The following is a 21,588-nucleotide window of genomic DNA, read 5'->3' as shown; positions in this document are numbered from 1 at the left end:
CAAAGTACATTAGTCTGATATCACAGAGACCTAAGAAGGTAATGTGACTTGGCCATCTCCAATCAGTGAAATCATGAATGAAATGAGGAAAAAACAAGATTATTAGTCTCATAGCCAGAAGCAAAGCTAAAGAAGATGCTGTTTCTTCATGTCAGAGACTCAAAGAATTATAACAGTCTGGGAAACCACAGAGTTAACCTCCAGCCGCTTATGTCCAAAACCATAAGACCTGATCTGACTGGGCAGGTTGTCTCCCACCAACTGTGGTAACAAATACATGCTCACGTAACATAAAACTTTCCACCTGTTCCACCTGAACTTTCCACAGTTCAATGGTGTTAATTGTATTCACACTGTTGTACAGCAGATCTCCAGAACTTTTTCATCTTGCAAAACTGGAACTCTACTCACGCCCAACAACTGCCCAGCTCCCTTCCCTGCCATCAGCCCCTGGCATCTACCCTTTCATTCTATGAGTTTCACTATTTTAGATAGCTCATGTATGTGGAATCATGCAGTATATGTCTTTTTGTGACTGGATTAGTTCACTTAGCATCATGTTCTCAAGATCCAGGTTCACTTTAACATCAGTTTCTACATATATCATTGAAAGCATAAAGAATCTCAATTAAAGTGAACATAATATGATCCCATCAGAAAAAGAAAAAAACCCACAAACCTCAAACAATAGGGAATAAAAAGAGAACCTGGAGGGCAATACAAAGTTTACAATGGGTTAGCACAATCAAGGAAAATGAGCCCAGTTACTTGAGTACAGGCGAAAACAACGATGCGTTCATTTTTATTATTAAGGGATTAAGAAGGAAAATTACTGCACAGGAAGCCAGATGTCCTGAGTTCCAGTCCTGACTTTCCAATTAATGGGAAGAGCGAGAGCCAGCAAAGCTACCAAGCACTCAGAGACACTTGAGTCTCCATCTTTCTTAAAAGATTGTTGATGCAAGTATGATAAAATAGATACTATGTCTTTACAATATCAAAAGTGCTTTATGGGTAAAGATAAGATTATTTTCAAAGTAATTTTTAAATCTTATTGTTTAGCAAGTTTCAGTTTTGTAAGATGAAAATATTCTGTGGGTGAATGGCCGTGATGGATGCAACAACAAAGTGAATGTATGTAATGTCACAGATCTACACACTTAAAAAGAGCTAAAATGGCAAATCTTGTGTTGTACGTCTCTTACCATAATTTTTCAAGTATAAATCTTTAAGTTTATATATGTATAAAACACTATTTACATCTTGAAAAATTATTGGTCACTCAGATTATATATTTGGTAAGTAAAAAGTCATATTTTCACTTGTAAATTCATAGTCATGTGTCAGTGTTTCAATTTTGAATTGCCATTTTTCTGCACTCCTGCATCAAAAATACTGTCAGCACCACAAACGCACACATAATTATTTAGTCTAATTTTACTGATCCTGGTATTATCACACATATTTTACAAAAGCCTTACATGCTTTAACATAGGATCATTCTCCTTTTGAGAAAGCAATAATTGAGACCACCATCTGAGTAGGTGGGCAAACAATCACAAAGATGTTGAGTGACTTACTCTACCCCAAGAGTCCGGACTGTCAGCAATCACCAAAAAAGGTAATGCCCGTTTTCTCAAGTACACTGGGAGGAATGAGAAATTGGTCTTACATTTTTGATTTCCAATATTTAATCAGACTGACTTGGTAATACTTGATACCAATAAAACATGTGATTTAAGATCCTAAAACACACAAATGCACACATATTCTAGTGTTCACATGCACATTCATTGAATTATTGAGACCAAAGTAGGGGAGCCACGTTTAAGTTACTGTCTCCATGAGTCACATACCTTTGTTTTTTAGCAACTTTTTGCAAGGTGTTTGTTCTTACATTTCTAGCTCTCAAGTCCAGCAGTTTTTTCTATTGCCAATCTTTCATTTTATCACCATTAAATAAGCAAATACCATTGCCAAATACTATAGTGTGTCCCCCAATAAACTGTTTAAATGGCTTTGAGATGAACTGTCCACTATCATAATGAAATAAAGAATCAGTTGGCTTCAGGGGGAAAACATTCTTCAAAAATCTTGAAGTCAGGGTTGTTGCTTTCTCCTTCAAGAACTTTGCTTGAAGTCAGGTCCTTAGGGTCATTCTGGCACCCTGACTTCAGGAAAGGCCCAGGGGATCCCAATCTGTGTATAGGTAATGGAATGATTGCAGCCTGGAGTCTGCACATCTTCTATCACAGGAGTTTAGTCTCAATAATCACACTGACACAAGAGAAAAGTAAGTTCTAACTACTGATATGCCAAACTATTGTTTAATCTAATAGCCTTGGAAATAATATTCAGGTCCTAAATTAAAACGGCCTTTGGTCCTACTGTATTCAATTTTCAGTTCATATCCTGCCTGCCGAAAGAGATTGCTAAATCCTTATAGGCAATTAAACAATAAGTAAAACTATAAAAAAAATGAAGGTAAAAGACCAAAAACATGCTATAGATGGAGAACAGGTAAGGTAGAAATAGTGATTAGGACATTTGATTTATTCTGTCTGTCAATAATTCATTAGCTAACTTAAATACTCATAACTCATACATTGAGAACTTACTAGGGGTCAGGCACTATGCTAAATATTTCAGACCAAATATTCCATTTAATTTGCATAACAACCACACGAAAATGGGTACTATTCATATCCATATTTTATATAAGAAACTGATGTTCAAAAAGACTAAGTAACATACCCCAAACTACACAGTATCTTTTTTTTTTAATTTTTTTTTTTTAATGTTTATTTATTTTTGAGACAGAGAGAGACAGAGCACGAACGGGGGAGGGTCAGAGAGAGAAGGAGACACAGAATCTGAAACAGGCTCCAGGCTCTGAGCTGTCAGCACAGAGCCCGACGCGGGGCTCCAACTCACAGACCGTGAGATCGTGACCTGAGCCGAAGTCGGACGCTTAACCGACCAAGCCACCCAGGCGCCCCTACACAGTATCTTAAAACCAGCAAAGCCCTTAGAGGTCATCTGGCTCAAACACTGTGTCAATGCAGGTGTTTGGAAGATGACCATCCAGCCTCTCTTTACACACTTCTACTGGAGAGGACGAGTTCACTACTTAAAAGTCACGTTGATAAGGCGTTCTCCCTTTCCCCTCAGCTTGCCAAAACCTTCATACCTCCATTCTATTTTATGGTTGCTTTAATTTAGAACTCCAGAGACTTCTCCTTCGTGTATTTGAAGAGAGGTAGCTATATTCCCATATGGTTTGGCTTCCAGAAATGTCAGAGTCAATGATTTGGTAAAGCCCTCCCACAATCCCCACTCCCTTGCTATCCCAAAACACTGCAGCTTTCCAAGATCTCTGTGAGAGTCTGAAGCCTAGAACGGAGCACCATACTGCAAATGGCTTAGCTGAGCACAGGGCCAGCCAGGCCGTCACATCCCTTGCTCTGCAAACTGTATCTAGCCATGCAGCCCAAGCACATATATACATTTTTGCTGCCATGTCACACTACTAATTTATACTCAGCTTCCAGGTGGCTATGTGTCCTAGGTCTTTTTCTCACAAACCATAGGTTCCTATTACATATTTCATATTTTAATTTGTTTTTTTTTATTAGTTTGATTCTTGTTAAAGCTCATCAGAATAGCTTCAATTAATCTTCAAGTTTATAAGTCATTTTAAAATTTAGGCTCCGTTACCTAATATATCAACTTGTGACAACTGGGAGTTTTCTCATAAATCACAGTGAGAGAGCACTCAGTCAGGCACAAGGCATTCTAAACTTGGTAGGAAGAGTCGTACAGAAATCTTTCTGTCCTATGATATGGGTATAGTCTGGGGCTGAAGAGCTTAATCTTAGAAAAATCTAGTCATCTGGGTGGTGTCCAAAGCTCAAACACAGAGAAGTAAACTTTATACGAAGAAGTCTAATCTGGCTGCAGTTTTCCTGTGTTTCTGTAAAATCTACTTGTAGATTTCCTATTATCTCTGTCCATATATTGGAACCTATTCTCTCTGCTGCACCAGAACTATTGCTGGTCACTGTCCTCTCTGGCTATGGACACCTTCCCAATCACTTGTCACTGTATCTACCTAGCCAACATCTTCTCCACCAGTGGGAGATCCAGTCTCCTCTCTGTGTTACTCTCATCTGCCCCTCCTATAAAGCCCATTTTCTGTACTCAGCTGCATCAGAGAACCTGAATGCTAGACACAGGAAGGTGAACATTGAAGTAGCCCTCTTCACATTCCCTTGTTTATAGTTGGACTGGTTCTGGAGCCCAAGGCTGTGCTGAGCCTGAGCAGGGAAGACAGAAAAGCCAAGAAGCTTTAATTGAGGGGAGACAAGGAAAGAGGCGCTTAGAGAGGCAGAGAACCAGGTAGGCCTTGCCAGAGACCCAGTCAGCAAAGTAAATGAGGGTAATTAGACATGATGGAATGATTAAAAAACCACATTTATTGACTACTTACTCCGTGACAGGTATGCTGTCACATACATATATATGTGTACATATGTACCACATGTATAACCTGAGCTGAAATCAAGAGTCAGATGCTCAACCAACTGAGCCACCCAGGCACTTTACACACATACACATGCTTATTCCTATTGAATCCTTATAACAAAGAATGTGAGGTTGGTACTGTCATTTTCTCCATTTTAGAGCTGAGGAAATTGTAACCCAGAGAATTTTTAGGAGCTCCCTTGAGTGAGCTGGTAAGTAGCAGAGCCATGGCTTGGACCAAATTGGCCCACAACATCAACTGTTAAGCAGTTTTACAAAGGTAACACCAGAGGCTGGGTGGAGTTAAGTGACTTGCCAAGACTTGTTTGCAAATCAACACCACAATGCGCATCTTATATCTCCCAGGCAGTTCACTTTTCTCACCAGAGGGTGATGCCTTACCTCTATCCAGGATATAGATTACCATCACTTCCTTTTTAATTACTCACAGACCATTCATTATTACCACGTAAAGTTGCTAGGATCTATTTTTCCTCTTTTGAAAACTGTGGCAGTTATATATCTGTATACTTCAGTTTCTACAATCTCTAGAAATGACTGTTGACTTCTGTAACATTTTGTCAGTTGTTTTTTCCCTTAGTACCTAGAGATACATATTGCCTTGGCACAAAAGCTTGAACACATTTGAAAACATTTCTTCTTACTAGCTTTTCACTTTGCTTCTGAAGATTATTCATTCTGGTTGAAAATCACAAATAAAATATGAATAGGTAGTATTTAATTCTCATTTAATCCTTGCAACAAGCCAAGAAATACTATTCCTATGAAGTACTCAACCTATAGTACTGTTATTATCTTCATTTTTCAGTTGAGGAAACTGGAGCACAGAGAGATTAAATAATTTTCCCAAATTCACAGAGCTAATAAATGGCAAACCCAAAACCCAGGTATTTGAAAACAGAGCCTGAATTTTTAAACTATGCCTCCCCTGCCTGACTTAGGGAGTGGTTATTTCTTGGTATCATTTGTTCATTTTACATTATCTGTCTCAAGCAATGTTCTAGACCTCCCTTGTACTACATCTAGCTCCAAGCATAGGGAGGAGACATCTTGATATTATCTTTGAGTGTCAACCTTTTTTGGACTTCAGTCACGTGGATACATTTCTGCAATTAAATGACAGCTCCTACATCTTTTGTACATATTTGTATCCTCTTTTTTTGCCTTGTGGGCTAGCCTGTATACTTTTGTTGTATTTTAATAGAATTTCTCATATTTCTTATGAAGCTAATAATAAAAGCACTCAAAGTAATTGTGGGGTCTAGTATTATTACTATATTTTGGTTAAATAAGTCACTATACAGATTATATTCGAGTGACCAACTTACAGACAATTAGAATACAAAGCTTAGAAACCAGAACAGTATTGGGGTGCCTGGGTGGCTCAGTCAGTTAGGCATGTGACTTTGGCCTAGGTCATGATACTGTACTTCATGGGTTTGAGCCCTGTATCGGGCTGTGTGCTGACAGCTTGGAGCCTGGAGCCTGCTTCAGATTCTGTGTCTCCCTCTCTCTCTGCCCCTCCACTGCTTGCATCTGTCTGTCTCCCAAAAATAAATTAATTTTAAAAAATTTTTAATAAATAAATAAGAAACCAGAATAGTATTAAAGACTGCATACTTTTTTTTACCCTTAAGTCACAGTCCAATCTGATATTTCATCAAGTTTTTATTATGATCACTCAATTTAATATATAAAAATAGAAGAAAACTGGTTGAACATGTGGTACCATAATGGCTAAAAATTGCTATATAAAGCAAATTCCGATTTCACTCTGTTCAACTGTCATGTATCTCATTCAAAAAAACATTGGGCCCAGTATAATCTTAACTAATGTTCATGGAGGTCAGGACTTTACAAAGAATTCAAATAATAAATCTGCCTTGAATACTTTTGTTTGGTTGCCTTGTTCTCAAATCAACTGACCAGAGGTCTTTGTGCAAGATCAGACTCCCTCTATACTGTTATTTCTTAGTCGGCAAGTATGGATTGCATACTGATTGTAGCCCAGACATATTCTGTGTACCTACAAAGACTGACAAGGTCCTGTTCCCAAGGAGCTTGTATTATACTCGGTTGACATATAATAAATATATAAAGAAAGTAGTTAATTGTTTTTACTTAAGCACTATAAAGAAGATAGGTCAAGCAATGGTTGGAAAAATTATAAGGATAGAGATAAACTGCTTTGGCTAGCATGGTCAGGGGATGTCTCCTGAGGAGAGGACTTCATTAGAAGAGGAAGAAGGCAGAGTGGTGACAATCTAGAAGATTCAAATCTCTAAAGCAAGAGGAAAACTGGGAGGGCCTGATGGCCAAAAAAAAAAAAAAAAAAAAAAAAAGGCTATGATGAGTAAGAAAAAAGTAGAAGGAGTTGAGGTCAGAGAGACAGACAGGGATCAGTAATTTTAGTAATTAAAGGTAGAGGAGTTTTAACAAATGGATAATATACCACATTTATACTTTTGAAAGCTACTCTGTGTAGAGGGACAAAAATGAAGGCAGGGATATGGGTTAGGGGCCTTTGGAGTAATTCATGTGGGAGGGGACAGTAACTAGATTAGCATTTTAATAGTGGAAATAGTGAGAAATGAAAAGATATGGGATACATTTGGGGAAAGATTCAACAAGATTTACTGTTTGGGTGGTTTTAGGGTTTGAAGGGGAAAAAACTGAAGAATCATTCCAAGACTTGAGAAACTGACGGACAGTGAGGTAAAAGACTTAGATGAGGAACTCTTGATTAGGAACAAACTTGGATGGTAACAATGGATGGTAAACTTAAGAGTTCTTTTTAGGTCCTGTTAAGTTTGAGGTTTCTATAGGACATTCAAATGAAAATGATAGGAAGGTAGTGGGGTATCTGAGGACAGAGTTCAGCACAGAGGTATCTGGCAAATAATCTAAACTTAAGGAGTCATCAGCACATAGATATTATCTCAAGTCATTGGTTTATATATTTTAACCTTGGGGAAGAGTGTCATTATAGAAAAAGAGAGAGAAAGAGAGATCAAGGCCTAAGCCCTAGATGTAAAGAAACGGAGGCATAGCTAGCAAAGATGACCTAAAGGAAATAGTAATAAGGTTGGAAAAATAAGATAGTAATGAGTAACAGTAGCAATATGGCAGAAAAGGAAGCCACAAACCCTTCTTCCCCCCATGGAGACACTAATTTTTCAACAATATATTAATCAATTCCTTTTGTGAGAAATCCAGAAACCAAGTCAGAAGCCCCTACGCCCCACACAAGTGCAATACCAACCATTGAAGCTGGTAGGAAAATTTGTGGCACACTCTTGCCTTAGTCCCTCCCCGACACAGTGCTACATGATTGAGAGTAAATTCCCAGCTTCTTTTTGAAAAGGGAAAGATTGGACCATATTTCCAATGTTCTGACTTTTTGGGGGTCAAGGGGCTACCCAAGACACTGGCTTCTGCCTCACCTGTTTAAGAGCTGTAATGGAAAGCCCAGTACATTCTAGATGCCTGGGACTCACTAAAAACAAGAAAGCTGTGTGGTTTGTTGTTGCTCCAGACCACTGGCAATATCACAGACAGAGGCCAGTACAGCTTGGCAACCTCTTCCTCAAGGAGTAGAGAAGAATAGAGCATGTGTCCAACGTGATTTTTCAAGGAGCTGCTCAAGGAACTGACCGCTGCTTTGCCTGCCTCTTGATGGGATCTGGCATATTCTAGATGCCCAAGAACTGTTGAGAACAAAAAAGAGCTAGGTGGCATCATAATAAACACGAGAGGGAGTGAGAAATTATGAGATGCTGGCAGGGTAGAGGAGGGACCAGCAAATCCCTCTAATGAAGAATCTATAAACACAAGCCCAGAGAAGACACATCCACAAAAGTGGTTCGAGAGGCCTCTAGAATCTCTAGCCAGGTTAACTGTCTGTTTCTATAATGGCCATTCTAATAGATATTAGGTGATATCTCATTGTGGTTTTGTTTTTTGCATTTCTCTGATGATTAGTGATTTTGCACATATTTTCATGTACCTGTTGGCCATTTGCATGTTTTCTTTGGAAAATGCCTTATTCATGTCCTCTGCTCATTTTTAAATCAGATTGGGTTTTCATTTGTTTGTTTGTTTGTTTGTTTTTTGGTTATTGAGCTGTAAGAGTTCCTTATATTCTGGAAATTAACCCCTTATCAGACATATAATTTGCAAACATTTTCTACCATCTTATATGTTGCTTCTTCATTTTGTTGATTTTCTTCTGCTGTGCAGAAGGTTTTTAGTTTGATATAGTCCTGCTTTTTTATTTATTTTTTTAATTTTTTAAGTTTATTTATTTTGAGCATAAATGCGGGACAGAGGGAAAGAGAGAGACAGAGACAGAGAGAAAATCACAAGCAGGCTCTGCACTATCAGCAGGGAACCCAATGTGGGGCTTGAACACAGAAACCTTGAGATCATGACCTGAGCCAAAATCAAGAGTCGGATGCTTATCTGACTGAGCCACCCAGGTGCTGTGATGTGCTTTTATTCATTTTTGCTTATTTCTTTTCTTTTTTTTGACAAAGAAGGTTTTTTTTTCTGTTAAAAATGTGGAGAATGCATTTTTTTATTTAAATCCAAGTTAGTTAACATATATCATAATAATGGTTTCAGGAGTAGAATTTACTGATTTATTACTTACATATAATACCCAGTGCTCATCCCAAGTGCCCTCCTTAATGCCTATCACCCATTTAGCCCATCTGCCTACCCATCATCCCTCCAGCAACCCTCAGTTTGTTCTCTGTCTTTAAGAGTCTCTCATGATTAGACTCATAAATATGGAGAACAAACTGAGGGTTACGGGAGGGGTTGGGGGGGAATGGGCTAAACGGGTAAGGGGCACTAAGGAATCTACTCCTGAAATCATTGTTGCACTATATGCTAACTAATTTGGATGTCAATTTTAAAAAATACAAAATAAAACAAGTTAAAAAAAAGAAAAACCAATGGCCCCTGACCATATAAAAAAGATGATCTTCATAAAAATAATAAAAGAAGCACACATTAAAACAAAACAAAAAAAGAGTCTCTTATGATTTGCCTCCCTCTATGTTTTTATCTTATTTTCCCTTCCTTCCCTTCCCTTGTGTTCATCTGTTTATTTCTTAAATTCCACATATGAGTGAAATCATATGATATTTGCCTTTCTCTGACTGACTTATTTCTCTTAGCATAATGCATTCTAGTTCCATCCACATCATTGCAAATGGCAACATTTCATTCTTTTTGATCATTGAGTAATATTTCCATTGTATATAAATACCACATCTTCTTATCTATTCATCAGTCAATGAACATTTGGGCTCATTCCATAATTTGGCTATTGTCAATAGCACTGCTGTAAACATTGAGGTGCATGTGCCCTTGGAAACAGCACACCTGTATCCCTTGTATAAATACCTAGTTGTGCAATTGCTGGGTTGTAGGTAGTTCTATTTTTAATTTTTTGAGGAACCTCCATACTGTTCTCCAGAGTGGATCCATCATTTGCATTCCCATGAGCAATGCAAAAGGATTCTCTTTTCTCCACATCCTCACCAACATCTGTTGTTTCCTGAGTTGTTAATTTTAGACATTCTGACAGGTGTGAAGTGTTATCTCATTGTGGTTTTGATTTGTATTTCCCTGATGATGAGTGATGTTGAGCATCTTTTCATGTGTCTATTGGCCATCTGGATGTCTTCTTTAGAAAAGTGTCTTGGGGCACCTGGGTGGCTCAGTCGGTTGAACTTCTGACTTCAGCTCAGGTCATGATCTTATGGTCTATGGGTTCGAGCCCCGCGTCGGGCTCTACTGACAGCTCAGAGCTTGGAGCCTGCTTCGGATTCTGTGTCTCCTTCTCTCTCTGCCCCTCCCCCTCTCACGCTCTGTCTCTCTCTGTCTCAAAAATAAATAAAAACTAAAAAAATTTTTTAAAGAAAAGTGTCTTTTGTTTGTGTCTTTTGCCCATTTCTTCACTGGATTATTTGTTTTTTGGGTGTTGAGTTTCGTAAGTTCTTTATAGATTTCGAATAGTAACCCTTTATCCGATATGTCCTTTGTAAATATCTTCTCCCATTCTGGGGGGTTGCCTGTTTTGTTGACTGTTTCCTTCAGTATGCAGAAGCTTTTTATCTTGATGAGGTCCCAATAATTCATTTTTGCTTTTGTTTCCCTTGCCTCTGGAGACATGTCAAGTAAGAAGTTGCTGCAGCCAAGGTCAAAGAGGTTGTTGCCTGTTTTCTCCTCTAGGATTTTGATGGTTTCTTGTCTCACATTTAGGTCTTTCATCCATTTTGAGTTTATTTTTGTGTATGGTGTAAGAAAGTGGTCCAGGTTCATTCTTCCACATGTCAATGTCCAGTTTTCCCCACACCATTTGCTGAAGAGACTGTCTTTTTTTCCATTGGGTATTCTTCCCTGCTTTGTCAAAGATTAGTTGGCCATACATTTGTAGGTCCATTTCTGGGTTCTATATTCTGTTCCATTGATCTATGTGTCTGTTTTTATGCCAGCACCATACTGTCTTGATAATTACAGCTTTATAATACAGCTTGAAGTCCAGAATTGTGATGCCTCCAGCTTTGGATTTCTTTTTCAACATTACTTTGGCTATTCTGGTTTTTTTCCAGTTCCATACAAATTTTACGATAGTTTTTTCTAGCTCTGAGAAGAATGCTGGTGCAATTTTGATTGGGACTGCATGGAATGTGTAAATTGCTTTGGGTAGTATTGACATTTTAGCAATATTTGTTCTTCCGACCCATGAGCATGGAATTTTTTTCTATTTCTTTGCATCTTCTTCAATTTCTTTCATAAGCTTTCTGTAGTTTTCAGTGTGCAGATATTTTACCTCTTTGGTTTAGGTTTTTGCTTTTATTTCTTATACATATGGTGTCGTATCCAAAGAAGTCATTGCCAAGACCAATGCTAAGAAACTTTTGCCATGCGTTTTCTTCTAAGAGTGTTACAGTTTCAGTTTTTAATCCATTTTGAGCTAGTTATTGTGTATAGTTAAGATAGAGGTCCAATTTCATTCTTTTCATGCAAATAGCAATTTTCCCAACATCATTTATTGAAAAGACTATCCTTTCTCCATTGATTATTCTTGGATGTCTTGCCAAATATTAGTTGATCATATATGAATGGATAAATTTCTGGACTATTGATTCTATTCCATTCGTCAATGTGCCTATTTTTATGTCAGTACCATACTGCTTTGATCACTATAGCTTTGTAGTATAGTTTTCATTCAGGAATTGTGAAGCCTCAGTTTTGTTCTTTCTCAAGATTACTTTGACTATTCAGGGTCTTTTGTGGATCCATATGAATTTTAGGATAGTTTTTTTCTATTTCTGTGAAAAATGCCATTGGAATTTTGATAGGGGTTTCACTGAATCTATATCTACATGGCTTTGGGTGGTATGGACATTTTAACAATATTATGATCCATGAAGATGGGAGATCTTTCCATTAATCTGTCTTTTTTAATTTCTTTCATTAATGTCTTATAGTTTTCAATGGACAAATCTTTCATCTCCTTGGTTAGATTTATTCCTTGGTATTTTATTGGGGTTTTTTTTCGTACTATTGTAAGTGTAATTGTTTCTTAATTTCTTTCAGAAATTTTGTTGTTAGGTATAGAAAGACAACCGATTTTTGTAAGCTGATTTTCTAAGCAGAAATTTTATTGACTTTGTTTATTAGTTCTAACAGGTTTTTGGCTGAGTTCTTAGGGTTTTCTACATATAAGATCATGTCATATGCAAACAGACAATTTTACTTCTTCCTTTCTAATTTGTATGCCTTTCATTTCTTTTTATTGCCTAATTGCTATGGGTAGCACTTCTATACTTGGTTGAATAGGAATAATTGGTGGGGGCACCCTTATCTTGTTTCTGATTTTAGAGAAAAAGCTTTTAGCTTTCATCATTGAGTATGAAGTTAGCTATGGCTTTGTCATATATGATCTTTATTTTATGAAGTATGTTCCTTGCATACCCCATTTGTTGGGAGAATTTATCAAGAAATGGCATTGAGTTTTGTTAAAGCTTATCTGCATCTACTGAGATAATCAGATGATTTTTATTCTTGATTTTATTAATGTGGGATATCACATTTATTGATTTGTATATGTTAAAACATCTTTGCATCCCACAGATAAAACCTAGTTGACAATGGGGTCAATTTACAAGGTAAATATACAAATTACCTAAATATACAAAGCAAATACTACAAAACTGAAAGGAGAAATACATAGGAAATTTCAATATTCCACTTTGGAGAATGGATTGAACATCTAGACAAAAGATCAACAAGGAAACAGAGAACTTGAACACTATAGACCAAATGTGCTGAGCAGACATACACAAAATATTCCATCCAACTATAGCAGAATACACATTCTTATCAAGCACACATGGAACATTCTCCAGGACAGATCATATGTTAGGTCACAAAACAGGTCTCAAGGATGTTAAGATTAGAATCATACCAAGTGTCTTTTTCTGTCCACAATGGAATAAAACTAGAAATCAATAGAATGAGAAATTCTCAAATGCATAAAAACAATATATTCTTTATATATATGTATTATATTTCAATTGAGGCCACAGAAATAAAACAGTTCAAAAAAAGACTAATATGAGCAATTATATGCCAAACTGTATAACCAAGAATAAATGCATAAATTCCTGGAAACACACAACTGACCAAGACTGAATCATGAAGAAACAGAAAATCTGAACAAATCTATAACTAATAAGAGATTAAATGAGTAATCAAAAATCCCTAAACAAAGAAAAGCTGGAAATCAGATTGCTTCACTGTTGAATTCTACCCAACATTTAAAGAATTAACACCAATCTTTCTTAAACTCCTCCAAAAAATTAAAAAGTAGCACTTCCAAACTCATTTGTGAAACCAGCATTACTCTGCTACCAAAGCCAGATAAAAACACTACAAGATAATAAAACTACAGGCCAATATCCCTGATGAGTTAAAGATGCTAAACTCTTCAACAAAATAGTAGCAAACCAAATTCATACACCATAACCTAGTGGGATTTAACACAAGAGTGCAAGGATAGTTCAATGTTAAAAAAAAATCAATATGATGCATCACATTAACATAATAAAAGATTAAAAGTACATGATCATCTTAACAGATGCAGAAAAAGCACTTGACAAAAATTCAACACACTTTCATATTAAAAAAAAAAAAAACTAAACAGACTAGGAGTAGAAAGAAATGACCCTAACATCAAAAAGGTCATATATGAAATGTCTGTGATAATATCACACTCAAAGCTAAAACCTCTTAGGAACAAAGCAAGTATGCCCACTCTTAACATTTCTATTCAACACAGTACTGGACCTAGCCAGAGCAATTCTACAAGAAAAATAAGATATTCAAATAGGAAAGAAAGAATTAAAATGATTTTGGCTGGCAGATAATATGATCAAATATGTAGAAAATCCTAAAGATTACACACACACACACACACACACACACACACACACACAGTTGGAATAAATGCATTTAGTAAAGTTGCAGGATACAAAAATCAATATACAAAAATCAGTCTCCTTTCTATATGCCAAAAAAAAAAAAAAATCCTGGGGTGCCTGGGTGGTTCAGTCGATCAAGTGTCTGACTCTTGATTTTGGTCCAGGTCATGATCTCACTATTTGTGAGATCAAACCCTGAGTCAGGCTCTGTGCTGAGTGAGGAGCTTGCTTGGGATTCTTTCCCTCTTTCTCTCTCTGCCCCTTTCTGCTCATTCTCTCTCTCACTCTCCCTCTCTCTCTCAAAATAAATAAACTTAAAAAATAAATATAAACAATCCAAAAAGGAAATTAATAATCCCATGTAACTGCATTAAAAACAATAAAATATTTAGTAATAAACTTAACCAAGGAGATAAAATATTTGTACCCAGAAAACTGTAAAACATTTGTGAAACAGATTGACATAAACAGATTCACATAAATGGAAAGACATCCCCTGTTCATTGATGGAAGACAATACTGTTATCATGCCCAGACTACCCAAATTTATCTACAGATTCAATGCAATCTCCATCAAAATCCCAATGACCTTTTTGTACAGAAATAGAAGAAACAGTCCTAAGATTCATAAGAAACCACAAAAAACCCAAATAGCCAAAATAATCTGGAAAAAAAAAGAAGCTGGAAGACTTATACTTTGTGTTTCAAAACATATTACAAAACTATAGTAAGCAAAACAGTATGGTACTAACATAAGGACAGACACATAGATCAATAGAACAAAATGGAGAGCCCAAAACTAAACCAACACATATACATACAGTCAACTGACCTTTGACAAGGTTGCCAAAAATATACAATGACATATCGGCTCTTCAATAAATGTGTTGGGAAAACTGGATATCTACATTCTAAAGAATAGAATTTATTGGACCCTTATCTTACACCATACACAAAAATTAACTCAAAGTGAATTAAAGACTTAAATATAAGACCTGAAACAGTAAAGCTCTTAGAAGAAAACATGAGGAAAACCCTTCTGGACATTTGTCTTGGCAATTATTTCTTGCATAGGACACCAAGAGAACAGACAACAGAAGAATAGGAAAGTGGGATTACAAACTAAAAAACTTCCACATGTGGGGGCCAACATGGTGGAGAAGTAGGGGGAAATCCATAATTCCAGCGTCTCTCAAACAAAAAAGTGTAGAAGCCAAAGGACTTTGAACACCAGAGCCTGGGAGGAAAAGAGACGGAATCTTCTAGGAATAAAATGGGAAAGCTGGAAAAAAAGATAGGTGGGTAACTGCGAACAGGCAGAGATAAAAAAAGGCCATGTGGGCATGGAGGGGAGAGACCCCCTTCTGAGGAGACACAAAAAGAAGAGAAAGAACAGCTAGGGAAGTGCAGGACCATATCTGGACAGGAGAAAGACCTCAGACTGAGACTGAGAGGGATCCAGCCGGCTCCCTGTTAGTGCACCTGGGGAGGAGGGGAGTCAGGCCTGGGTGCGGGGTAGGTCAGAGGCTGAGTCCACAGCTGGAGAAAGCAGTTCCCTCCCTGGAGGGCTGCGTGATAGCACAGAACCTGCCTGCGTCTGCCACCCCCAGGCACAGTGGCTGGGCTGAGGGTATACTCTGCAGGAGGATAAGGCCACTGTTTCCCTGGAATGCTGTAGGAAGGATAAAGCCTGCCTGTGTCCACCCCCCTGGGGGCTGGTAGAGGCGAGGGCAGCGGCTCAGTCTGCAGTAGGAGAAGTCAGACCTCCCTGAAGTGCAGTGGCACAAAGCCAGCTGGGACCACATATTGCAGCACTAAGAGGCGCCTCCCCAGGGCCAGAGCTCATGGAGTGGGTCTTTGAATCCTAGCCAAGTGCAGAGTCAAAGGAGTTGGCAGAGAGAGAAGGACCACCCAATCTCTGCCAGTGGCACAGTGAGGACGACTCAAACTGACTCCACCGGGTTCAGCTCCATGGAGAAGAGACTGGGGAATCACCATCCACCCCCCTCCTGCCCCACCACCACCAAGGCGAGGCCTCAGGGATTACTCCCAGGGCCCATAGTGGAGGTAGGTTCAGATTACGCCAAACCACGCCCCCTTGCACTGGGTAACTGCATATCCACCGGAGGGGCAGAGACCCTGAAGACAGCTACTACCTACAAGTGATGCAGCCTGGATTAACTCTAGGTCAATTCTGGATATCGAGATATATTCTCCCCCTGCCCCCATTTCTCCTCATCTCTTCCCTCCCCTTAGGCTGGTTACTCTGGTTATTGGTCTGTCTAAACAAACATATTTAATCCAGTGTCTTGATACATGTTCTACACTTCCTTCTTTACACTTTCTCTCTCTCTCTGGAATAATCAAGCCATATAGTTTCTCCATCTGGGTAACTTTATTTTCCCCGCCTCCATCTTTATTTTCCTTTCTATCTTTCTGGATTAAGCCTTTTAGTCTCTCTGCCTAATCAATGTTTATTTTTTCGTCCCCACCCCCGCCCCCGCCCCATTCCTGTTATTTCTCTCCTTGTTTGTGCTCTTCCCTTAGCTCCACCTCCACCCTCTCCTTTACTTGCAGTGGGTGTTTTGGGGTTTTTTGTTTTTATTCTTTAGGTTTTTGTTTTTGTTTGTTTGTTTGTGTTACTTATTTGTGCGTTTGTGTGGTTTTTTTCTCCTGTTTGTCTGTTTTCCTTTACAGGGCTACTCCAAGGAACAAATCAAAGCACACCTGGTGGAGGGTCCATAATATTGCTACGAGTAGGGTAATAAAATAACCAAAGTCACAACAACAGAGAGCAAGTAACAATCTCCAGAAAAAAACCTCCTGAAGCACCAGGCCCTGGACAGTGTATGACCCTCCTTTAATATAGCAGTGCTCACAGGTGCAGAGCACACAACAAGCTTTTAAAACACATAAGGGACAGAAAACTAGCCAAAATGATGAAACGGAAGAATTCTCCTCAAAAGAAATTCCAGGAAGTAGCAACAGCTAAAGAATTCATCAAAACTGATTTAAGCAATACAACGGAACAAGAATTTAGAATAATAGCCACCGCTGGGCTTGAAAAAATTAATCGCTGTGCTTGAAAAAAGCATAGAGGACAACAGAGAATCTATTGCTACAGAGATCAAGAGACTAAAAAATAGTCATGATGAATTTAAAAATGCTATAAATGAGGTGCAAAATAAAATGGAGGCGGCCACAGCATGGACTGAAGAGGCAGAGGAGAGAATAGGTGAATTAGCAGATAAAATTATGGAAAAAGAGGAAGCTGAGAAAAAGAGAGAAAAAAAATCCAGGAGTATGAGGGGAGAATTAGAGAACTAAGTGATGCAATCAAACAGAACAATATCCGTTTCATAAGAATTCCAGAAGAGAGAGAGAAAGGGGCTGAAGGTGTACTTGAACAAATCATAGCTGAGAACTTCCCTGATCTGGGGAAGGAAATAGGCATTGAAATCCAAGAGGCACAGAGAAGTCCCTTCAGACATAACTTGAATCGATCTTCTGCACTACATATCATAGTAAAACTGGCAAAATACAAGAATAAAGAGAGAATTCTGAAAGCAGCTAGGGATAAACGGGCCCTAACATACAAAGGTAGACACATAAGGGTAGTAGCAGACCTATCTACTGAAACTTGTCAGGCCAGAAAGGAACAGCAGGAAATCTTCAATGTGATGAACAGAAAAAAATAAGCAGCCAAGAATCCTTTATCCACCAAGTCTGTCATTCAGAATAGAAGGAGATAAAGGTTTTCCCAAACAAACAAAAACTGAAGGAATTCGTCACCACTAAACCAGCTCTATAAGAGATCCTAAGGGGGAGTCTGAGTGAAATGTTGCAAGGACCACAAAGTACCAGAGACACCACTACAAGCATTAAACCTACAGATATCACAATAACTCTAAACTCGTATCTTTCAATAATAACACTGAGTGTAAATGGACTCAATGCTCCAACCAAAAGACATAGGGTATCAGAGTGGATTAAAAAACAAGACCCACCTATTTGCTGCCCCCAAGAGACTCATTTTAGACCTGAGGACACCTTCAGATTGAAAGTGAGGGGATGGAGAACTATCTGTCATGCTCCTGGAAGTCAAAAGAAAGCTGGAGTATCCATACTTATATCAGACAAACTGGACTTTAAATTAAGGCTGTAACAAGAGATGAAGAAGGGCATTATATAATAATTACAAGGTCTATCCATCAGGAAGAGCTAACAATTATAAATGTCTCTGCACCGAATTCAGCAGCCCCCAAATATATAAAACAATTAATCACAAATATAAGCAACCTTATTGATAAGAATGTGGTAAATGCAGGAGACTTTAATACTCCACTTACAACAATGGATAGAACATCTAGACAGAGAATAAATAAAGAAACAAGGGCCCTGAATGATATCTTGGATCAGATGGACTTGACAGATATATTTAGAACTCTGCATCCCAAAGCAACAGAATATACTTTCTTCTCACATGCACATAGATCACATACTGGGTCACAAAACAGCCCTTAATAAGTATAAAAGAATTGAGATCATACCATGCATGCTTTCAGACCACAGTGCTATGAAACTTGAAATCAACCACAGGAAAAAGTCTCGAAAACCTTCAAAAGCATGGAGGTCAAAGAACATCGTACTAAAGAATGAATGAGTCAACCAGGCAATTAGAGAAGAAATTCAAAAATATATGGAAACAAATGAAAATGAAAATAGAAGAATCCAAACACTTTGGGATGCAGTGAAGGCAGTCCTGAGAGGAAAATACATTACAATCCAGGCCTATCTCAAGAAACAAGAAAAATCCCAAATACAAAATCTAACAGCACAGCTAAAGGAAATAGAAGCAGAACAGCAAAGACACTCCAAACCCAGCAGAAGAAGAGAAATAATAAAGATCAGAGCAGAAATAAACAATATAGAATCTAAAAAAACTGTAGAGCAGATCAATGAAACCAAGAGTTGTTTTTTTTAAAAAATAAACAAAATTGATAAACCTCTTGTAAGACTTCTCAAAAAAAAAAAAAAAAAAGAGGACCCAAATAGATAAAATCATGAATGAAAATGGAATTATTACAACCAATCCCTCAGAAATACAAGCAATGATCAGGGAATACTATGAAAAACTATACGCCAACAAATTGGACAACCTGAAAGAAATGACATATTCTTAAGCACCCACACACTTCCAAAACTCAAACAGGAAGAAATAGAAAATTTGAACAGACCCATAACCAGCGAAGACATTGAATCAGTTATCAAAAATCTCCCAACAAATAAGAGTCCAGGACCGGATGGCTTCCCTGGGGAATTCTACCAGACATTTAAAGCAAAGATAATACCTATACTTCTCAAGCTGTTCCAAAAAATAGAAAGGGAAGGAAAACTTCCAGATTCATTCTATGAAGCCAGCATTACTTTGATTCCCAAACCAGACAGAGACAGAGCAAAAAAAAGAGAACTACAGGCCAATATCCCTGATGAATATGGATGCAAAAATTCTCAACGAGATACTAGCAAATCGAATTCAACAGAATATAAAAAGAATTATTCACCATGATCAAGTGGGATTCATTCCTGAGCTGCAGGGCTGGTTCAATATTCACAAATCAATGTGATACATCACATTGATACATCACATTAATAAAAGAAAAGATAAGAACCATATGATCCTGTCAATCGATGCAGAAAAAGCATCTGACAAAATTCAGCATCCTTTCTTAATAAAAACCCTTGAGAAAGTCGGGATAGAAGGAACATACTTAAACATCATAAAAGCCATTTATGAAAAGCCCACAGCTAACATCATCTTCAATGGGGAAAAACTGAGAGCTTTCCCCCTGAGATCAGGAACACGACAGGGATGTCCACCCTCACCGCTGTTGTTTAACATAGTGTTGGAAGTTCTAGCATCAGCAATCAGACAACAAAAGGAAATCAAAGGCATCATAATTGGCAAAGATGAAGTCAAGTTTTCACTTTTTGCAGATGACATGATACTATACATGGAAAACCTGATAGACTCCACCAAAAGTCTGCTAGAACTGATACATGAATTCAGCAAAGTCGCAGGATACAAAATCAATGTACAGAAATCAGTTGCATTCTTATACACTAACAATGAAGCAACAGAAAGACAAATAAAGAAACTGATTCACAACTGCACCAAGAATCATAAAATACCTAGGAATAAAACTAACCAAAGATGTAAAAGTTTTCTGTATGCTGAAAACTATAGAAAGCTTATGAAGGAAATTGAAGAAGATACAAAGAAATGGAAAAACAGGGGCGCCTGGGTGGCTCAGTCGGTTGAGCATCCGACCTTAGCTCAGGTCATGATCTCACGGTCCGTGAGTTCGAGCCCCATGTTGGGCTCTGTGCTGACAGCTCGGAGCCTGGAGCCTGTTTCGGATTCTGTGTCTCCCCCTCTCTCTGACCCTCCCCTGTTCATGCTCTGTCTCTTTCTGTCTCAAAAATAAATAAACGTTCAAAAAATTAAAAAAAAAAAAAAAAGAAATGGAAAAACATTCCGTGCTCATGGATTGGAAGAATAAATACTGCTAAAATGTCAATACTACCCAAAGCAATCTACACATTCAATGCAATCCCAATCAAAATTGCACCAGCATTCTTCTCGAAACTAGAACAAGCAATCCTAAAATTCATATGGAACCACAAAAGGCCCCGAATAGCCAAAGTAATTTTGAAGAAGAAGACCAAAGCAGGAGGTATCACAATCCAAGATTTCAAGCTATATTACAAAGCTGTAATCATCAAGCCAGCATGGTACTGGCACAAAACAGACACATAGACCAATGGAATAGAATAGAGACTCCAGAATTGGACCCGCAAAAGTATGGCCAACTAATCTTTGAGAAAGCAGGAAAGAATGTCCAATGGAAAAAAGACAGTCTTTTTAACAAATGGTGCTGGGAGATCTGGATAGCAACATGCAGAAGAATGAAACTAGACCACTTTCTTACACTATTCAGAAAAATAAACTTAAAATGGATGAAGGACCTGAATGTGAGACAGGAAACCATCAAAACCCTAGAGGAGAAAGCAGGAAAAAACATCTCTGACCTCAGCCACAGCAATTTCTTACTCAACACATCTCCAGAGGCAAGGGAAACAAAAGCAAAAATGAACTACTGGGACCTCATCAAAATAAAAAGCTTCTGCACAGCAAAGGAAACCATCAGCAAAACTAAAAGGCAACCGACAGAATAGGAGAAGATAATTTGCAAATGACATATCAGATAAAGGGTTAGTACTCAAAATCTATAAAGAACTGATCAAACTCAACACCCAAAAAACAAATAATCCAGTGAAGAAATGGGCAAAAGACATGAATAGATAGTTCAAAGTAGACATCCAGATGGCCAACCAACACATGAAAAAAAGTGAAACATGAAAAAGTGACACATGAAAAAAGCTTAACATCATTCATCATCAGGGAAATACGAATCAAAACCACAGTGAGATACCACCTTACACCTATAAGAATGGCTAACATTAACAACTCAGGCAACAA

General features: G+C 37.9%; 1 protein-coding gene across 26 annotated transcripts in view; it reads right to left on the bottom strand.

Moving 5' to 3' along the window:
* The window catches only part of PLCXD3 (phosphatidylinositol specific phospholipase C X domain containing 3), a 221,699-nt gene that overhangs the window by 128,897 nt on the left and 71,214 nt on the right, over positions 1 to 21,588 (bottom strand). The window contains exon 1 of one of the 26 annotated variants that reach the window (XM_042951193.1): positions 7,989 to 8,031. The exons of the other annotated variants lie outside the window; for them this stretch is intronic. The gene's annotated coding sequence lies outside the window, so the exon portion shown is untranslated. Of the gene's footprint in view, positions 1 to 7,988; positions 8,032 to 21,588 lie in introns of those variants that run through there. 26 annotated transcript variants of the gene reach the window in all.

The sequence above is a fragment of the Panthera leo genome, chromosome A1 (genome assembly GCF_018350215.1).
Source record: "Panthera leo isolate Ple1 chromosome A1, P.leo_Ple1_pat1.1, whole genome shotgun sequence".
NCBI classification, from domain to species: Eukaryota; Metazoa; Chordata; class Mammalia; order Carnivora; family Felidae; genus Panthera; species Panthera leo.
Note: the sequence above shows the minus strand (reverse complement) of the source record. Positions and strands in the feature narration are given on the sequence as shown.